The sequence below is a fragment of the Boleophthalmus pectinirostris genome, unplaced genomic scaffold, assembly GCF_026225935.1.
Source record: "Boleophthalmus pectinirostris isolate CB_2022bp ecotype Guang Dong unplaced genomic scaffold, ASM2622593v1 HiC_scaffold_12, whole genome shotgun sequence".
In the NCBI taxonomy this organism is placed as follows: Eukaryota; Metazoa; Chordata; class Actinopteri; order Gobiiformes; family Gobiidae; genus Boleophthalmus; species Boleophthalmus pectinirostris.
In genome coordinates, this window is record NW_026571018.1 from 19013547 (window position 1) to 19031845 (window position 18299).

General features: G+C 38.5%; 1 protein-coding gene across 1 annotated transcript in view; it reads left to right on the forward strand.

Moving 5' to 3' along the window:
- Positions 1-396: 396 nt before the first annotated feature.
- The window catches only part of camkk1a (calcium/calmodulin-dependent protein kinase kinase 1, alpha a), a 73330-nt gene continuing 55427 nt past the window's right edge, over positions 397-18299 (forward strand). The window contains exon 1 of the mRNA XM_055148600.1: positions 397-752. The gene's annotated coding sequence lies outside the window, so the exon portion shown is untranslated. The remainder of the gene's footprint in view (positions 753-18299) is intronic.

Consider the following 18299-nt stretch of genomic DNA (forward strand, 5'->3'; position numbering starts at 1 on the left):
AAACATAAATTACATATAGGCCTATAGTCTAGATTAGTGCACCTTTAAGTACACGGAGCGTCTGATAATACTGGTCTAGACACTCAACTTTTAATGGCTTATAATTATCACTTGCTTCCATCTTGATCAGAGGGAATAATTGGACGTAGCCACTAGAGGCGCTACTTTGATGATCTCTTTAGGATTAAAACGTTCGATTACTTTTAATGTGAGCGAAATAAAGACTGTTATTCAAATACACGCAAATGAGCCGAATAATGATTTTACAGGGATGTCATTATGTCACATTTAAGCGCTGCCATGGTGTCGTGTGTGTGATTGGCCGCGCTGGAGAGAGGCGGATCTTAGGACCATGGGTTCATTTCTGTCGAATGAGAAAACTTGCCTCGCCTCGTGTGTAGAGTGTAGCCGTGTTTCAGAGAAGAGAGTGTATAAAGTGAGACCAGCCCTACCGCCGCTGCTGCTCAGTGCGGAGCTGCCGCAACAATAGCCAGCTGGTGCTTGTTCTGCCGCTGGCGCACACCGGGTGCACACGGGGCTGGGGCTGCGCTCGTCGCGTTTTCCGGAAGAGAACGGCTGAAACATGGGACTTTTGACAGGTCCACTGCTGACCGCGGGATACGTACAGGGCGAGCCCATCTGAAGGCGTCCAGCGGACAGTCAGCACCGCAGCGAGGGCACTGCATCCAACGGGACACCCCCCTGGATCCGTTTCAGTGGAAGAGAACACACGCACCCGTGCACCCATTTGGGTAAGTGAAACTTTAGGATTTAAATACACATTTGCATGCGTGAGTTTACTGTCAGTGAGCTACTATTGTCTTTGTGCGCCCTGCAAAGGCACGTGCGCTTGTGTATTGTGATTCTGTTCTTCTTTGACATTGTCCACAGTAGGATGCTTTTTGAATAGTGTGCAGCTGCACAGTTAACCAGCACATACAGTAAATCCTCCACGCGCTCATGCACAAAGGGAAGCAGGTTGCTGTAAGCTGCAGACAACAGTGCACCTGTCAAGCTGTCATTAAAGCCCGTGTCTTGTGCATCACCGCATCTGTTGAATGAAGGATAAGCGCCTGTCAGTCTATGGACGCAGTGGGAATCGCGTTATTATAAACAGCATTCAGTCTTGGGACGTAAACTTGACAGATTTCCAATCATACATTAGCATTTAAGGCGCGCTGCATGTTGGGTGCTCATGCACCAGGAGTTCACTGTTTAGCTTATATTATGTCATGGTTGTTGCCTCCATGACTCTGGACTGGGGAAAGCTCTTTGAACACAGTCGTGCCCAAGTTTCCTGTGTGCTTATCGCATGTGCATACTCAAATTGACTTGGCTGAGCTGTGGTGTCATGCTTAAACAATAGTTTAACAAGCCATTTCCTTATAGTTAATTACTGCCTCTGGATGATAATGTGCTGTGAATGTGAGGAAAGCCCTTTTTGGAGCTCTGTAATAAGCCACGCAGAAATAGATACAAGTGTAATTGGAGCTTTGTGTATTGGTGCATTGTAGTTTAACCCTTCTCAATTCACATTTTGTTTTGAACATTTACAATCAACAAAACGTGATATATCGTGAGTTGAGTTTATTCCTTGTATCTGACTCCCATTGTTGCCAGGTCAAGCATGAAAACTACAGTAGCAGCAAATTGTGCCCATAACATGCCCAGCGGTATTCTCTCTTGCACGATTTACTAAACAGTAGTAATTAGCCTCAGCAGAAACCACTTGGATATGCTGTCCATGCCTTTTCCCCATTCCCCTGTTGGTGCTGACAACAACTTTAAAAAGAAAGCATTAAAGAAAGGAGATATGTCAGCAACAGTGTGCAGCTTTCAGTCACTGCAACAAAATGCTTTTAATAAATGTCATTTTTGCACAAAGGTCTAGCAATTTGATTGTATTTAGTCTGTGGCAAGAAAATATGTTTTTCACCTTTCAGTATTTGGATGCTGAGTGGCCTTGTGCTTCAGTTACAGGGATTTGGCCGATTTTTATGCTGGGTGCCCTTCCTGTTACAGCAGAACTCACTGTGACTTTGGTCTTATTCTTGCTTATGGACACAACAATAGTTGTTATGGACACAACAATAGTATGCACAGACAAGAACTGAACTGGCTACCCAATCTTAAAGGTGCACTGTGTAACTTTTCTTGTGGAGGATCCACTCTCTTCTTGTCTCCTTGGAGATGTTATTGCTTTGCCTGGAATCTGCCACAATATAGTATTCGACTTCTCCATTTCTATAAAAACAAGTACGTGATGCCATCAACCTAAGTTACAGGCCAGCTCTATGGAGAGGTGACCACACACAGTAAGAATGCATTTTTGAGCAATAAAACAACTTTAATTGAATGAATGCAAGATGGATACATTTAATTAGCCAGGCTGGTGCCACCTAGTGCCTCTGCTCAATTTCAGTTCTCTCCAGCGACTAGGTCAGGAATCGGAATACACTAAATGATGCGAGTCTGGGCACCAGCCAATCCGCAAAGAGCCATACATTCTGTGTTGGCAACGATTCCGGAGATTGCGAATTTAAAGCCAAAACAAAGAATATTTTGTCAATTTTTTCAAGGGGAAAGACGTTATTGCCCTTCATCCTACGGGATTTGGGAAAAGCTTAATATACCAGTTAGCCCCGTTAGTAGCGCATTACATACGTCACAACCAAATAGCAGCAAATGGTTAAATAAAAAAAGTACCTGTCTACCATTGAGCGAACGACTTCTAATGCTGCAAGGTCAGACGGGGTCCATGAAGTGAAACCGGCTGATGAATCAGGCTAACATTTAATTATATACTGTGAAATATTCCAGACAAAGCAAAAACATCATCACAAAGACAAGTTACACGGAGCACCTTTTTAAGACCAATTCTAACCACTACATATGCTGTCATTAGTGTTATAGTGTAACAATGCAATCAGAATTTTAGTGTCAGTTAAAGGAGGACTATATGTAAATGTACACCATCTGACCCGTCTCCATGAACACGTTACTGCTTTGCCTGTTTCCCCACAGTATAACATTACATTGGCTTCCATGGAGACAATTTATGCCTATTCAGTTATTACAACATCATGCAGAACATTAATGACATTCTTTTTATTAGAAACCAATCAATCTTTATTTAAAAACACAAGGTGACCAGAGTGCAGAGTTCCAATAAAATCAATACTATATGAAAACATGCAAACGCATTAAAGGTGCATTGTGTAACCTTACTGGTGGAGGCTCTGTTTAATGCTTTTCTTCTTGTAGATGTTATTGCTTTGTCTGGAATGTTCCACAGTATGGTATTAAACCTTTTTATCTTCATGAAGACCAAACCAGACCAAGTTACGGGTCAGATCTGTGGAGAGGCAACCTCATTCACAGTCAGAATGCCTGTTTTTATCGGGATGTTTGATCTATAAAACCACCTGTAATTGAATAAATGTAAGGTAAATTGTCAGTGCTTTAGTAAGTGTCTGAAAATATGAGTTTTTGTTTTTAAGTCAATGATGCGCATATATTTTAACGGCAAGTAATTTCATGTGTTGTTCCCTATCTGTTACGGTCTCTCTGTTATCTAGTGGGTCATGGTAGGCTGTAAAAGTCAAAGTAAGCTAATGGGCAGGTTTTCATAATGTTATGACTGGGTATCGTATTATATGCTTCGTGATTAGCCTTCATTTCTTCTCTTTGATACTGATGTACAAGGACATTATGTATTTCATCCATATTACAGCTGAATGTGTCTTTACCTTTTGAATAGAGCAGCAGTCTTGAATAAGCTGTTACTTTTTCACGTCAGAGACCCAGAGTGAGACTTCTGTTGCGTCTCTAGTGCTCAGATGGTTAGCTCCCTCTCTACTGCCTTTGATGCTACAGCTGAGAATGAGTCCTAGCTCCAGTCTGTCGCAAGTTTAAAGGTCCTGTGTTATGGAAAATTTACTTATGTGAGCTTTAAGCATACCTGGAGTTGTGCTGGAGCTGTGTTTCATTCACACATTTGAGTAATCCTTTATTATTAGTCTGTCTACGTCTCCTAAAGCTCAAAATGATCCGTTCCACCTTGTGATGTCTTGTAGCCTTTTACCTTTAGTTTGGTAGAGATTGTCAATTCAGTGCTGAAATCAAGGTGAATGGAGTTTAAAAACACACTGGAGCGCATCTTGTATTGTCACATGGCATTACAAAGTGTTGATTGAGAGAAGAACTCAGTCTAAATATGCATAATTTGTTTGTTTAACATGTGTGAATGAAACAAAACATAACTTCCGGTATGTTTATAATGAGGAAACAACATTATAACATAGATAAGAACTCTGAGCCTCCCTCCGCCCTCGCTGAAGCAGAGGCAGCCTCCTTTTCCTGGAAACTCTGAAAATGTGTCTGCAGTCAGGGAATAACCACTCCCCTTAGACGTGCATGATTTAGATCAGAGGAACACACAATAACAAATTTAGAAGTGTGATACTGTATATTGATGAAGTAAGTATAGACATTAAACGATAATATTAAAACTAATTTATGCCACTGACACAAAAACCCAAGAGAAGATTTAAACCACAAGAAGTATCCTTTAATGTACAATATTGTAAAAAAAAAAAAAAAAAAGAGTAATAAATAAACTGTAGAATGAAACACTTTACTTAGTTTGCATCTGTAATGAGTTATGGAAGTTATTAATTCAAACTTCTACAGCTCAAATCTTATCATATATACAAAAAAATAACCAAACATTCCCCAGTAGTGTAAAGAAAACATACACACGATAAATATTGACTCCCAAAAATGACTGATCCACCTTGCATAAATTAAACGATAAGTCGATATAGTAATTATCATGAGAGCCTACACATGAACTACAGCTACAAATTTAGCTTAATTCAATGATCAGCCAATCCTCTGTCAGTGAAATAATGTTTTGAAGAAGAGTTCAGACTTTGCAAGAATAAATTGGACAACGTTTTCTGTGTTAAATTGCATTTATTTAAAGTGCCTTGTTTTTGTTCACAACAGTAGTATTAATAACCATACTTACTTGTTCTTAATAGGAAAACATAAAATTGAAAATCTCAGTTTATCACTAAAAGGAAAAAAAAATAAAAAATGTTCTTGCTATATCACCCAGCCCTATTTACAACAATTAATCTCATTATTTTCTGCCATGCCCTTCGTTAGAGCCTAGAGATTACATTATGGTATTTATTAAGTCTGATTAGTTGTAACTAAGTTGTCATTATTACTGTTTGATGCATTCATCAGTAGACTTGGGAAAAGCACAGCTCGTCTGCATCGTGGCGTACATTATTCTGTGCATGGTGACAGTGCACCGTGGGGGGTCCTCTGATCTGTGAGTTGACCACATCTATAAGTGCAGCCTATAATCATGCATCGGTGTTACTAGACTCTAAGGGATGCATCTGAAACAAAAACAGATCTATGCCAGTCATTATAAAAGGTGTAAAAACATGCAATAATTGAAAAGCAGACATACTGTGCTTGTGTCTGCTATAGTTATAATATATGACACCCAGGGATCATTATGCGAGAATTTGGACTTTTAAAATCGCAATATTCATCTAAAATTACTTAAACAAAACAAAAACAGGAGTTGATCGGCAAAGCTAATAACTACACTATACTATACTACTACACTATACTATACTATAACTATACTATACTATAACTATACTATACTATACTATACTATACTATAAAGCTCTTGATAGTTAATTTTTCTTAATACATCTGCTTTAACAAAAGAGAAGACAGAAAAATTTGTATAATGGCTAACTCATAATAACATAGTAATAACCGTCTGCCAGGATTTGGTGTACATCATATGGCACTATATCTTGACAATATTGTTAGTGTTGCAACTGGAAGGGCATCTAGTATTATAAAAGTGACCGAACTTGCCAAATAATAGCCAAATTTGATCTTTAATTGATATCAGATTATTCTAGCTTTTTCCAGTCCAAACACATTTTCTTAAACTCACATCAGCTCCATCCTGTTTTAAGTAAAAGACACAAACACACTTGGTTTACAATTGTTTTATTGTTTGAAATTACTGCTAACTTTCTCACTTTCACCAGCTCCTCATTATCTCTGTGCCCAGTGTATTTGTGAGGATGGAGCCCATTAGGCGCTCAGTGAAGCCAGGCTCATCTAGTGCCTACTCATCCTGTAGAGCCGTCTGTCTGCGTTAAGTCCAAATCCTCTTGAGCAGACCCCACTGTCCTCCCCCCGGACCACTCCAGACTCTGGGCTCCTGTGGGCGCAGACAGCTGGAGCTCAGCCTCATTATCAGGTTAGCCTTCTCTCTGCTGAGCCACTGCCAAAACCACCTTTTGTTTCACCGTTTTACAAAGATTTAGGCAGGATAAAAACATAAGCAGACAGCACAAATATCAAAGCTTTAACTGTACATTTTAGACTTTCGATTAGGGACAGGGGGGTATGTCTAAAAATAGACCGTTGTTTTCATCATATTGATCAGTTTTGACTTTTGGTTCAGTTTAATTTTTTTCTTTTCAAAAACAAAAAATGTTTCAATATTGATTTCATGAGTATAAACACCAGCCAGCTCATATATGCTATAACTAGAAACTTTCAATTGGAAAATCCATAATCTATAATCATATCATATGGCTTACATTATAATATGTGCATAGATGTGTTATTAGATAGTTGAAATTCCATGCATTTTGAGCAGCAACATATAGAAGATGCTGATTTTACAGTACATTTAATATTTATTGAAGGTCCTATACTGCGCAAAATTTACTCTCGTGAGCTTTAAGTCACGCTAGAATGTTAGCTCCTAAAAAACATACCTGGAGTTGTGTTTTGTTTCATTCACACATGTTTGAGTAACCCTTTATTATTAGTTTGTCTGCGTTTCCAAAGCTCAAAATGCTCTGTTCCAAAACACAACTCCATGTATGTTTGTGATGAGTAAACATTATTATAAAATAGACCAGAAAACAATGTAATAAGAGCTTTAATAACAGCTATATGTAATCTTTAATTCTCAACATTTAGAATTGCATATTGGACTGCTGGTCAAAAAACAACATTATAACCAGTGTAAAACAGATTGGAAAAAGAGGTTTATTAAAGTAGATTCAACCCGTGGGATTGCTCCAGTTTTTATGGGACAGAATGAGCACCCAAATCCTTCAGAACAGATGTCTTATTTTCAACTACACATTTTTTGTAACGTGAGCAATAAATTGTGATCACAATTAAAATGCAATTAAATACACGGCCCCTATTGATAATCGTTGTCCATTATTTTTTTACTATGGTCAATGGTCACATTTTTATATAGCGTTTTTCCACCTCCAACACACTCAAAGTTACATAGACTCATGCATATTCTGAACTGGAAATCAGTGCAAGAACTCCAGAACTCCTTATCTGAAAACACAATCTCATTATAATTCCCAAACTGTTTTGTCTTTTTGTTTCCTCTTTGATAATCTCATAAAAAATATCACATCAGATAGTGCATCGGATCATTTCTCTGTATATTCTTGTGTTCTCAATGTAGCGTGGGCGAGACAGTGGCATACTGGCTGTCTCTTCTCCTGTTGCATCAATACAGAATGAGATGTGCGTTACCAGATGGAGGTTTCCATGTTTACATTGAGTTGCTCTGGTTCTCTGGCAGCATGCTTCCTCACACTGCATAGTTATTGACTGAGGTGCTGATTTGTGGTGTGAGGAGCACTGTGCTGCCTGATCTATGTTAAATTCATTAGATGCTAGTCGGACTGGTTCTGTTTGTGCACAATATATCGCAGATTTGCAACATGGACACTGTTATAAATAAATAAATACATAAAATCCAAAATGCTATTTGAACTGGCTTTGTGTACAGCAGCACACAAGCAAGCTCACTGTGTCTCAAAGCTAACAATCACTATTATTAAAATAGTCAAATATAAAATTAGCAAACTATTAAAATTCAAATTAATTCAAGTCGAGATTTATACCCAATTGTTTTTATGTGTAGAATACTTGAATTTCTGCTGTTGTTTTTATTATTATGTCTCATAATTAGCACCAACTTTAGCATTGAGACACAAACATCACTTTCTAAAGACAGAAAAAACTCAGTTGTCCTTCACTGAAGTATTCATTTTACTGTATATTGTCCATAGGCTGTATATATAATGGACATAGCTAATGCGCAAGCCTCCGTGCTCCACATAGGAAGTTTGCGTGTGGCTCTTCCAGCTCCTACTGACCCTGGCTCCCATTCACTTACACTGGAATAGTGTCGTCCCTCTCTTTGCTGCTACTGTAAGCCTCGTCATTTTGGCCTTAAAATGTTCATATTAACTTGCTTTTTTCTTTCTGTTTTGTTCATCAAAAAACCTATTCATACTTTGGAGCCTGGCTCTAAATTCACTCCCAACACTGTGGGTGACATCGCACTCGCTTAGTCAACTTTATGCTGTCTATGCCAGTGCCTTATCTTTTAAATAATTTTACCTTGACTCAGCAAAAAAAACAAAAAAAAAACAAAAAAACAAATAAATAAAAACATAGATGCACTGTTGTAGAAGTTTTCAGCTTGTCCAAGAAAGGGTGAAAGTAAAAGGCTGGAGATTAACTGGATGCAGGAGAAGTTTTTCATCAATAATACAGGTCTGGGGGGACTAGAAAAGTGAACATAGTATGGTTTCAAAAGTGAACATAGTATGGTTTCAAAAGTGAACATAGTATGGTTTCAAAAGTGAACATAGTATAGTTTCAAAAGTGAACATAGTATAGTTTCAAAAGTGAACATAGTATGGTTTCAAAAGTGAACATAGTATGGTTTCAAAAGTGAACATAGTATAGTTTCAAAAGTGAACATAGTATGGTTTCAAAAGTGAACATAGTATGGTTTCAAAAGTGAACATAGTATGATCTTTGAGCGTTCAAGCCCCTTGACCCTGCTTCCAAAGGAGGAGGTTTATAAAGCAAGTGTGGTGAGACTATGAAGGCCAGTAGACACCAGTTAGACAACAATAAGCCATAATTTAGATAATAGTATGCCAGTGGTGTGCCAAGGGAAGCTCATGGTGTAAATATTGCTTTTGTGAGTCAATGTTAAACTGAGATGTACATGGAAGATAAATTACTTAAATTCTCTTACATGCACATTTGGACAGGAAGTCGTGATGCTAACAGTGTGGTTGAAGGGCACTTTGTACACAGAGCCTATTACCAAATAACAGTAGCTGCAATTTTTTGGGTAACAAGAATGTCCAGTACAAACAACACAGGCTAAATAAACATATACATGGACATAGATTAACAGTAACAGATAATACTGCTCACAGATATGTTTCATTCTCGATTTCAAAACATAATTTCAAATCTAATTGATAATTACAGTTAATAAATGTATTTTTCAAAAATGGTACAGCTCTAGTTTTTCAGCATATTCCTATATATATTGTTTACAAAAAGCACATGTAAACAGTTGAGTTTAAAGTTGTGTCTCTTTTTTACCCATTAGAAGTTTGCTGTTTTATCTGGTAAAACTGTGTGATCTTACTACTAGTTGGCACTATAATCTCATACTGTGTTATCTTTCACAATAGTTTGTTTTTATTTCGTTGCCCTGGTTACCCAAATAAATTCTACTTAAATGGTAAGGGGTTAGGCTTTCATCATATCAGCCAATGCCACGTCCTCTTAATGTGAACACAGTAGTTCCCTTTATGGTAATTAGCTGTTTCTTCTTTTGAGCTTGTTTTTTCTATTTGCTTCTGACAGATTTTTGGGGGATTTAACACGGGATTTGTTTGTACTGGTAAAGCCCAAGACATCGAGTAGTGCAAGAAGATGAGCCCTCAATATTGACTGTATTTTCCTCTTTTCATAATACATTTCTGTAACTAAACTGAAGTCTGTGTGTCTCTGAGATTATCAAAAGGATCAAAAATCAGATACAAATCGATTCTAAACCTAGTAACATCATTTGAGCAGGTATTGATACTAAAAAAGTCACATTCACAGTAGAGAAATGAACCTTTCCTGAATAGTTTTAGATTGTCAGAACCATATATAATAATAGCGGTATATGCCCATGGACCACTCTGGAACCTTTGGATGGATGAGGGTTTACATACTATATATAGATAGATATACAGAGCACATGGTATTAGTAAAGAAGGTACTACAATTTAATGTTGAAAATTACACTTGATTGTCTAAATCAAGAGTGTTTTTATTATCATTGTGGTATCACAATTTGTTTTGTGTATTGAGTCCATTCTTTAGTATGGAAATAGAGTTTGAAATTGTAGTATCGTGTCAACACTCCTTCTGAGTAGGCTTGTTGTTGATGAAATAGCAGAACCTGAGTCCTGACAGGGGTCACCTCAGTCTGACAGAAAAAAACAAGCTTGATAAAGAGCAAAGAGCAAAGCCTGTCAAAATCTCACCCCAGCTCAAGTCCATACTCTGGCTCCAGCATCAAAATTTTTCTTTGTAGACGATGCTGTGTGAATGATGGGAGTTCAAATTGATGATGGCAATTTTTTCCGAATATTTCAAGTGTTTGTCTCAGTGACTAGGATGTTGCGATGCAATTTATTCTTAGACCACATTGCAAACATGTTTTGGAGCATTAACATTTAAGAAGAAACATGAATCACGTTAATCCACATAAATTTTTGTAGAGATAAAAACTATAGGTATGGTAAGATTTTTTCTTATAAAAGACAGGATATTTTGTTCTTGCAGCCTACACGCAATTGCACCAACCCAATTGCAATTTCTATTCGATGACAATTATGCAACCCCGCCTTAGCTCGGCTAGCATCAACTTTAAGCAATTCATACATCTCAAGATGTAAATATACAATCCTACAGGTTTTGTTAAAATGCTTTATTCTCAAATGTAAGTTCTTTTTTAAGTTTTAAGTGTGTTGTTTACACATACTTTGACATGTTTGAGATGCCTCCTGCATCCTTCTTCAGTAGGAGGGAAGAAGGATTCAGAAGGCATCTGAAACATGTCAAAGTATGTGTAAACACCCTGGTCTGTTAAAGAAGCCCTATTGTGCTTGTGTTTGCTATATACTTATAATCTATGACCTCTGTGGATAATTAATATTGTAATTTGGACATTTTAAATCACAACACTTTCTACAACAAAGTAATAAAAGAAACAAGTCCGCTGACTTCTGCCCAATGGAGCTGATGTTGCTGTAACGGCATCAAAGAGCCGTGAAGTTCTCAGTCCCTTCTATAGATAACTGTGGATCACCCCAGCAGGTCAAATCCTACATGTATCACAGATTAAGAAAATTAAATTGGAGAACAATGTAAGTAAGTAGGTGTATGCTAGTAGAGGTGGAAATGGGACTTGGTCAGAAAAATGGCGAGTTAAAAATAACAATGATCGCTCAAACATGCACAAATCACTCCAAATGCAACACTGGGTGAGTAAATGGTGAGGGGAAACAATTAGAACATGGTTCAAAGCTCTAAAAAGTAGATTTTGCTTAATATGTCTGCATTCAAAAGAACTTTAGGATAATATTGGAAGACCAAAATGAATCACTCTGAAATAGAATGCTTTATTGTATAAGCCACAAAGACATGATTGACTAACAATGATCTAAAAATCTGTTAGTCGGTGGATGCATTTTTCAATTAATCCATTAGTCATATTGTGAAAGACCTAATCTGAACCTGACTGATGAAGCTCAAAAAAAGGAAAAGGAAGGTCTGTCATCTAATGGCTCAATAGCTTACAAACAGTGAGAGTATTTGTTTTTGAGTTTTTTCCATAATTGTTTAATGGGAAACCATGATTATTTGTTTTCCCCAGATATGATGCTGTTTATTCGTCCTCCCAACACTGCCACTACAAATCAGCCTCAATATGTAATTATCTAATGTTATTTTCATATTTGTTTAGTTCTGGATGCATTCCCTTTCTCACCAAGCCTCTTATTAGACCTCAGTATATTATTTATTTTAAGAGTTAATGCAATGTTTCATAATGTTTATAACAGGAGGATACAGGCATCTGTCCAAAAATAAATACATTAGTGAACAGCTCCCAAACCCCGTGGAGCGCGTGAATATAAGTAATGGTCCCTCTTTGTTCAGGTGGGTGACATTAGTCTGAGTCATGGCGGAGCTGCTGGGCTAAACACTGTGATATCAGTGCTACGCTGGCAGCCATGTTTCCTCCTCTGACCTTTTCCCAAACGCACAGTAAAACTCCAAGTGCGAGGAGGGGACTTGTTTTTCTTTTAACCCAATTTAACCACCTCAGAATCTGCATGTTTACAAGAGATAGTAGCTCAGCAAATTAACACTGAGTTTGGAGTACTGCAAGAGGGGGATTAGCTGTATCACTGGCTCACAACATCCTGCAAATGGCCTCATTACTAGTGTTGCAACTGGATTTAAACAAGATTGAGTTGAGAAAATGACACTATGAACAGTTGAAACTATATGAGGATTTAAAGGTGCACTAAGCAGCTTTTCTGGTGGAGGGTCCACCACCTGCTTGTCTCCAACTATAGATGTTATTGCATTGCTTAACATTCCATAGTCTTACAAACTTATCTTACAGTTACTGGTGTAACTGGCTGCATCAGTGCAGCATCTGCAGTGATGCGGTCACTGTATTGGACTGTTGTGGTGAAGAGGGAGCTGAACCAAAAGGCAAAGCTCTTGATTTACCGGTGGGTCTTCGTTCTTACCCTCACCTATGGTCATGAGCTCTGGGTAATGACTGAAAGGATGAGATCGCAGTTACAAGCAGTCGAAATGAGTTTCCTCCGCAGGGTGGCTGGGCGCTCCCTTAGAGATAGGGTGAGAAGCTCGATCACACGCGAGTAGCTTGGAGTAGAGCCGCTGCTCCTCCACGTCGAGAGGAGCCAGCTGAGGTGGCTCGGGCATCCTCCTGCCTCCTGGACGCCTCCCTCAGGATGTGTTCTGGGCATGTCCCACCGGGAGGAGGCCCCGGGGAAGACCCAGGACATGCAGGAGGGACCTTGTCTTTCAGCTGACCTCGGGGTTCCCCCAGAGGAGCTGGAGGAAGTGTCTGGGGTGAGGGAAGTCTGGGAGTCCCTGCTTAGACTGCTGCCCCTGTGACCCAGCCCCAGATAAGCGGAAGAAAATGGATGGATGGAGTTACTGGTGTTTCAGTCAGAAATATCTCCTCTCCACAGATCTGCCCTGTAACTTGGTCTGTTGGCGCTGCCTGCTTGTCTCTGTGGACAAAGATAAGTTAATGCCATACTGAGAAACATTGCAGGCAAATTATAACAATAACATCTCCATGGAGACAAGCATGCATTGTGGGCACTTTCTTTGTAGAAGTGGGGAGATTTTTGTTATTTTAGATTAGATTTTAGAATGTGATAAGATTTGAGCAGTAGAGGGCTGAATAAGTTCCCTTTATGGCAAATTACTCGTACATTCTGTTATTTATTTGTTGCAGCCCATGTCTTGTCTAAAAATGGTTTACTGCAATTATGTTGCTTTATTTAAATTTTAATCAGTGGGATAAAGTTGTTGCAATATTATCGTTTATCGCAATTTTTCTCTACGGTAATATATCATGATTTAAAGGTACACTATGTAACTTTTTGGTTGGGGTCTGTCACCTTCTTGACATTGCTCTGTCTAGAATGTCCAGACTAGAGTATGAACACAGTCTACCTTACATTTGTTAAATTACTCCATGAAGAGTTAAGGGTTAATTCCATATATTCCAGACAAAGCAGTAACATCTCCATGAAAATGTTCTGTCCATGATGTATTTGACAGGCCCTCCACCAGAAAAGTTACACAGTGCACCTTTAATATTTGTTATCAAGACCTAAGTATGGGTCCATGGGATGAGATTTGTGCTTAATAACAGTAGCCACTGCATTATTCTTGGTGCAGTGGCATGTGAAAGGTGAATGGGTCAATAGTGTAAACTGCAGTAGTACGGTGGTCTTATCTGACGGCGTGCCCTCGTGCGGACCAAAGGTTTGTACAGTAAAAGTGATGTGCAGAGAGAGCGATAACTGGGACTTAAAGGTCACTGTGTGTTTCTCTCACGGGAGCGGGTAGATGGCCTCTCGTTTTCAGAGCCAGCAGATTAATCCTGCTCCTGGTTTGTCCCTGTGGAGTGTTTAACCAGGATTCACAATGGACTCATAAGATTCAAGACAATAGCAATAACACTTTGTTATTTTTGCAATGTGTAAACTTGTATTTGAATTAGAATGTAGTACAGATGGGGGGTTTATATCAAAAACTGGATAATGTTGGAATAATAAATAATAGGCAAAACTGACTATAGTGCCTATATAAGAAATATTTTTGTCAATATTGCCCAGCCCTAGTGTGTAGTAAGGCTTCTCATCCAGTGTTTAATATAGAGGACATTACACTCGAATACACACAGACACACACACACACACACACACACAATCAATAATCAATATGATAATAAATTTCAACCCTGTCCTTAATTCTCAATGGTATGCAACAACAATCAATATAATAATCAATACCACAGTGTAATACACATGAACAACTCAATACAGCACCTTTTGCTTGATATATTTCAACAGAGATGAGATTGTGAAATTCTAATCAGAGGCAGTGCTACCATTAGGCAAAAGTAGGCGGCTGCCTAGGGCCCCCAACCAATTGCCCTCAGTGCCACTAATGGCCGAGGCCTCAAAGCAATTTGATTTTCTCTCAATATGACATTAAATGAGAGTAGTTTACTTTAAAACAATCATCATCATCATCATCATCATCATCATTGTTCGTTCGTCCGTCCATCTGTCCGTCATATGTAATGAATGTAAACAAAAATGTAACACAAAATAAAACTACTTTTCTGGTGGGCGACCTAACTAATAAGATGTTTCCAATCCACCATAATTCAAGTAAATAGAGATGTGCATTTCTCAAGAACAATAGGGAAAAATAGACAATAAATATATTTAAAAAACATTGGTGCATTATAGTGAGGCCTCAAACTCAAGTTCACCTAGGGCCCCCAAACTGCTAACTCCGCCACTGATTCCAATGTCATATTTATTGATAATTGATTAATAATCCAACTATTGGTGGAAATATTTGATTATTTTTAGGCCTAAAGCGTTTCAAAATATTCTAACCCATGTATTGAATTTTTGGTAAACCATATCCTTGCATCCCTAGTTCCCAGTGAAGTAGCTTAAATGGTCATAAAACAGATCAAAACAGATGGATTGATCCAATTTTGCAAGATTGTTTTTGATATATTGCACCACTCATATACATATACTGTTAAATTGCTTATCCCTCACTACAGCTGTATGATGACTAACCGTGTTGGTAGCTTGCATGTGAATACAATGATATTTTGTGTCTATTGTGTTTATTGTCTAGTGAGGGTGAGTCTAAGCCTGTCTCTGCCCTTGTTATAGACAGACCTGTTGTTGTGAGGCTACACCCGGTTTCCTTTAAGGTCACTGGCGGTGAGATCTTCGGACATGTCGTATGTCTGAGTTGAGGAGAAATAATTGGCTCTTCCACCTTGCCACTGCGCTCTGTGAATCCTATGTAATCCAGCTCTTATTGTTGCACGAGGCTGCAGCAGAGAGGAGCTGGACTCTGGGTTAGTTTAGGATTGTCGTGTTGTTTATTTCTGTCCAGTCAGATTGATCACCATCGCTCTCTCTTTCTCTCTCTCTGTCTCTTGCTTTATCTGTCGCTCTCTCTCTTGATCTATCTCTCATTCTGTCTCTGCTGCTTCCTTTCTCTCTTTCTGCCTGTCTGTCTTTCTCTGTCTCTCTGTCTCTCCCTCTCTCTTTCTGTCTGTCTTTCTCTGTCTCTCTGTCCCTCCCTCTCTCTCTTTCTGTCTGTCTTCCCCTCTCTCTCTGTCTTTCTCTGTCTCTTTTTCTCTCTCACCTGTCTCTCTCTCTCTTTCTGTCTGTCTCTTTCTCTGTGTCTCTGTCTCTCCCTCTGTCTTTCTCTCTCCCTGTCAATTTTTTTCTCTCTCTCTCTTTCTCTGAGTCTCTCTTATCTTTGTCTCTCTTTGTCTCTCTCTCTGTTTCTTTCTGCCTGTCTCTTTCTCTGTCTTTCTCTGTGTCTCTCTGTCTCTCCCTCTGTGTTTCTCTGCCCCCATCTCTCCATCTCCATCTCTCCTGCTCTCTCTCTGTCTTTCTCTCGCTTTCGGTCTCTTCTCTCTCTGCATCATTGCACATTGATGGACTGCATGTATGGATGGTGTAATGTATAAAGTGAATCCACTGTGACTATGAGAAAGATTTGTTCATATTCACATTTGTTCATGACAAATATTTATGCTGTTAAATCTCTTGTGTGGGAGGCCGAAAAGACAGATTGTAATCAGTAATAATTCAGCAATTAGTAAACTAAATGTGTGTGTAGGCAGTGAAATCGACTTATATTTACAAATTCATTTATTTAAATTTCCTCAGCTATGTTTTAAAACGAGACACACAGTTGATCCGAATGGTAAACTACAAATAAGTTAAAGGTTCTATATTGCATGGAATGGATTCTTGCTCCTTCAAAACATACCCATAGTTGTGTTTTGTTTCATTCACACATGAGTAACTTTTATTACTAGTCTGTCTACATTTCCAAAGTGCTCTGTTCTGTATTGTGATGGCTACAGCTACCTTTTACTTTTCATTCTGCAGAGTTTGGCAATTCCAGGGCCACACATATCCAAATGATTCTAGTGAAAGTGTATGGAGTTTAAAAACACTGTGGAGCACTTCCTGTATTACCACATGACATTACAAGGTGCAACAGTGTGTTTTAAATATGCATTTAAATATGTGTGCTAAACATGTGTGCGTGAAACTAAACAAAACTCCAGGTATGTTTTTGATAAGGAAACAACATTGTAACATAGAACAGAAAATAGCATAATATGGGCCCTGTAAATAATATATTCATATAATAAATGAATAAATGATACACCCATATGTTACATGAGTGTGGTACAATCAGGATAGAGCAAATGGCATGTTTGTATGTAGTAGAGCATAAAAGGAGATAGATGTTTGATTTGGTTTTAGATGTATTGTAAAAAAGGGCAGTTGGCAGAGCTCCTGGCTTCTGTCTTATCAGTCATGCACTAGTTTATCATTCATGTGTTTGTTTGTGTTTATATTATTGGGAAACAGAGTACACAGAATATTAAAGGTCTCGTATTACACGCATTTTTTTTAATCTCAGTTATAATGTTTCCTCATCATAAACATACCTGGAGTTGTGTTTTGTTTCATTCACACATGTTTAACACACAAACCTGAAAACACTCAAACTGAAAACACTCCATTCCACCTTGTGATGTCATGTCGTAATACAGGAAGAGCTCCACTGTGTTTTTAAACTCCATCCACCTTCACTAGAATCATCAGTCTCCATTAAACAAAAGATAAAAAGTAGCTGTTAATGTAAAAACTTCCACGACATGACCTCACAAGGTCGAATGGAGCATTTTGAACTTTGGAGATGTAGACAGACTTAATAATAATTCAGGATTACTCAAACATGTGTGAATGAAACAAAACACAAATCCAGATATGTTTTTGATAAGGCCACACAGCATTTTAACATGGCTGACGGCTCACAAGAGTCAATTTTGCGTAATAGGACCTTTAATGAACAGATTACCCCATGTGCACAGAAAGACACAGAGAAAAACACCAAGTACAAAGGTTTCTGTCTGTACTGACCAAGTGCTACAGTAGTTTATAATAATCATTTAGAACACTACGCCAGTACTTTTGCGAGGATGCACGTGGTGCCCCCGTAAGTGCTTGGTGCCCTATGTGCTGTGTATAATGTGCTTAATGGGAGTTACTGATTTAGAACCATTTATCTGGATTGCACATACATCTTTTGCACTCTTCTTCTTGCTTCAATCACAGTGAATATACAATATTTGAACCAGTAAATTATGTAAGGGTTAAAACTTCAGTGCCTGCCAGAGCTAAAGCCTGATGCAAATGAGTCATTACGTCTCTTGTGGGCTGATGACAGTTTCTAAGTTTCAAATCTAATCTCACTTTTTGCAAGAACTGGAATGACAAAATATGATTGCTGACATGTTTTCTTAAGAAAGCCCAGTGGTAGTTATTAGACAAAAATAAGACCTTGAGACGTTGCAGTGTGGTTGCTCGAGAAACGTGTCCGGTGCAGAGTTGGGCCTGAGGAGGTTGTGACATGTGTCAGAATACAGTGACAGGTGGAGGACTGCACACTGAGCAGACTTTTAAAATATGACAGCTGAAAAAGATGAG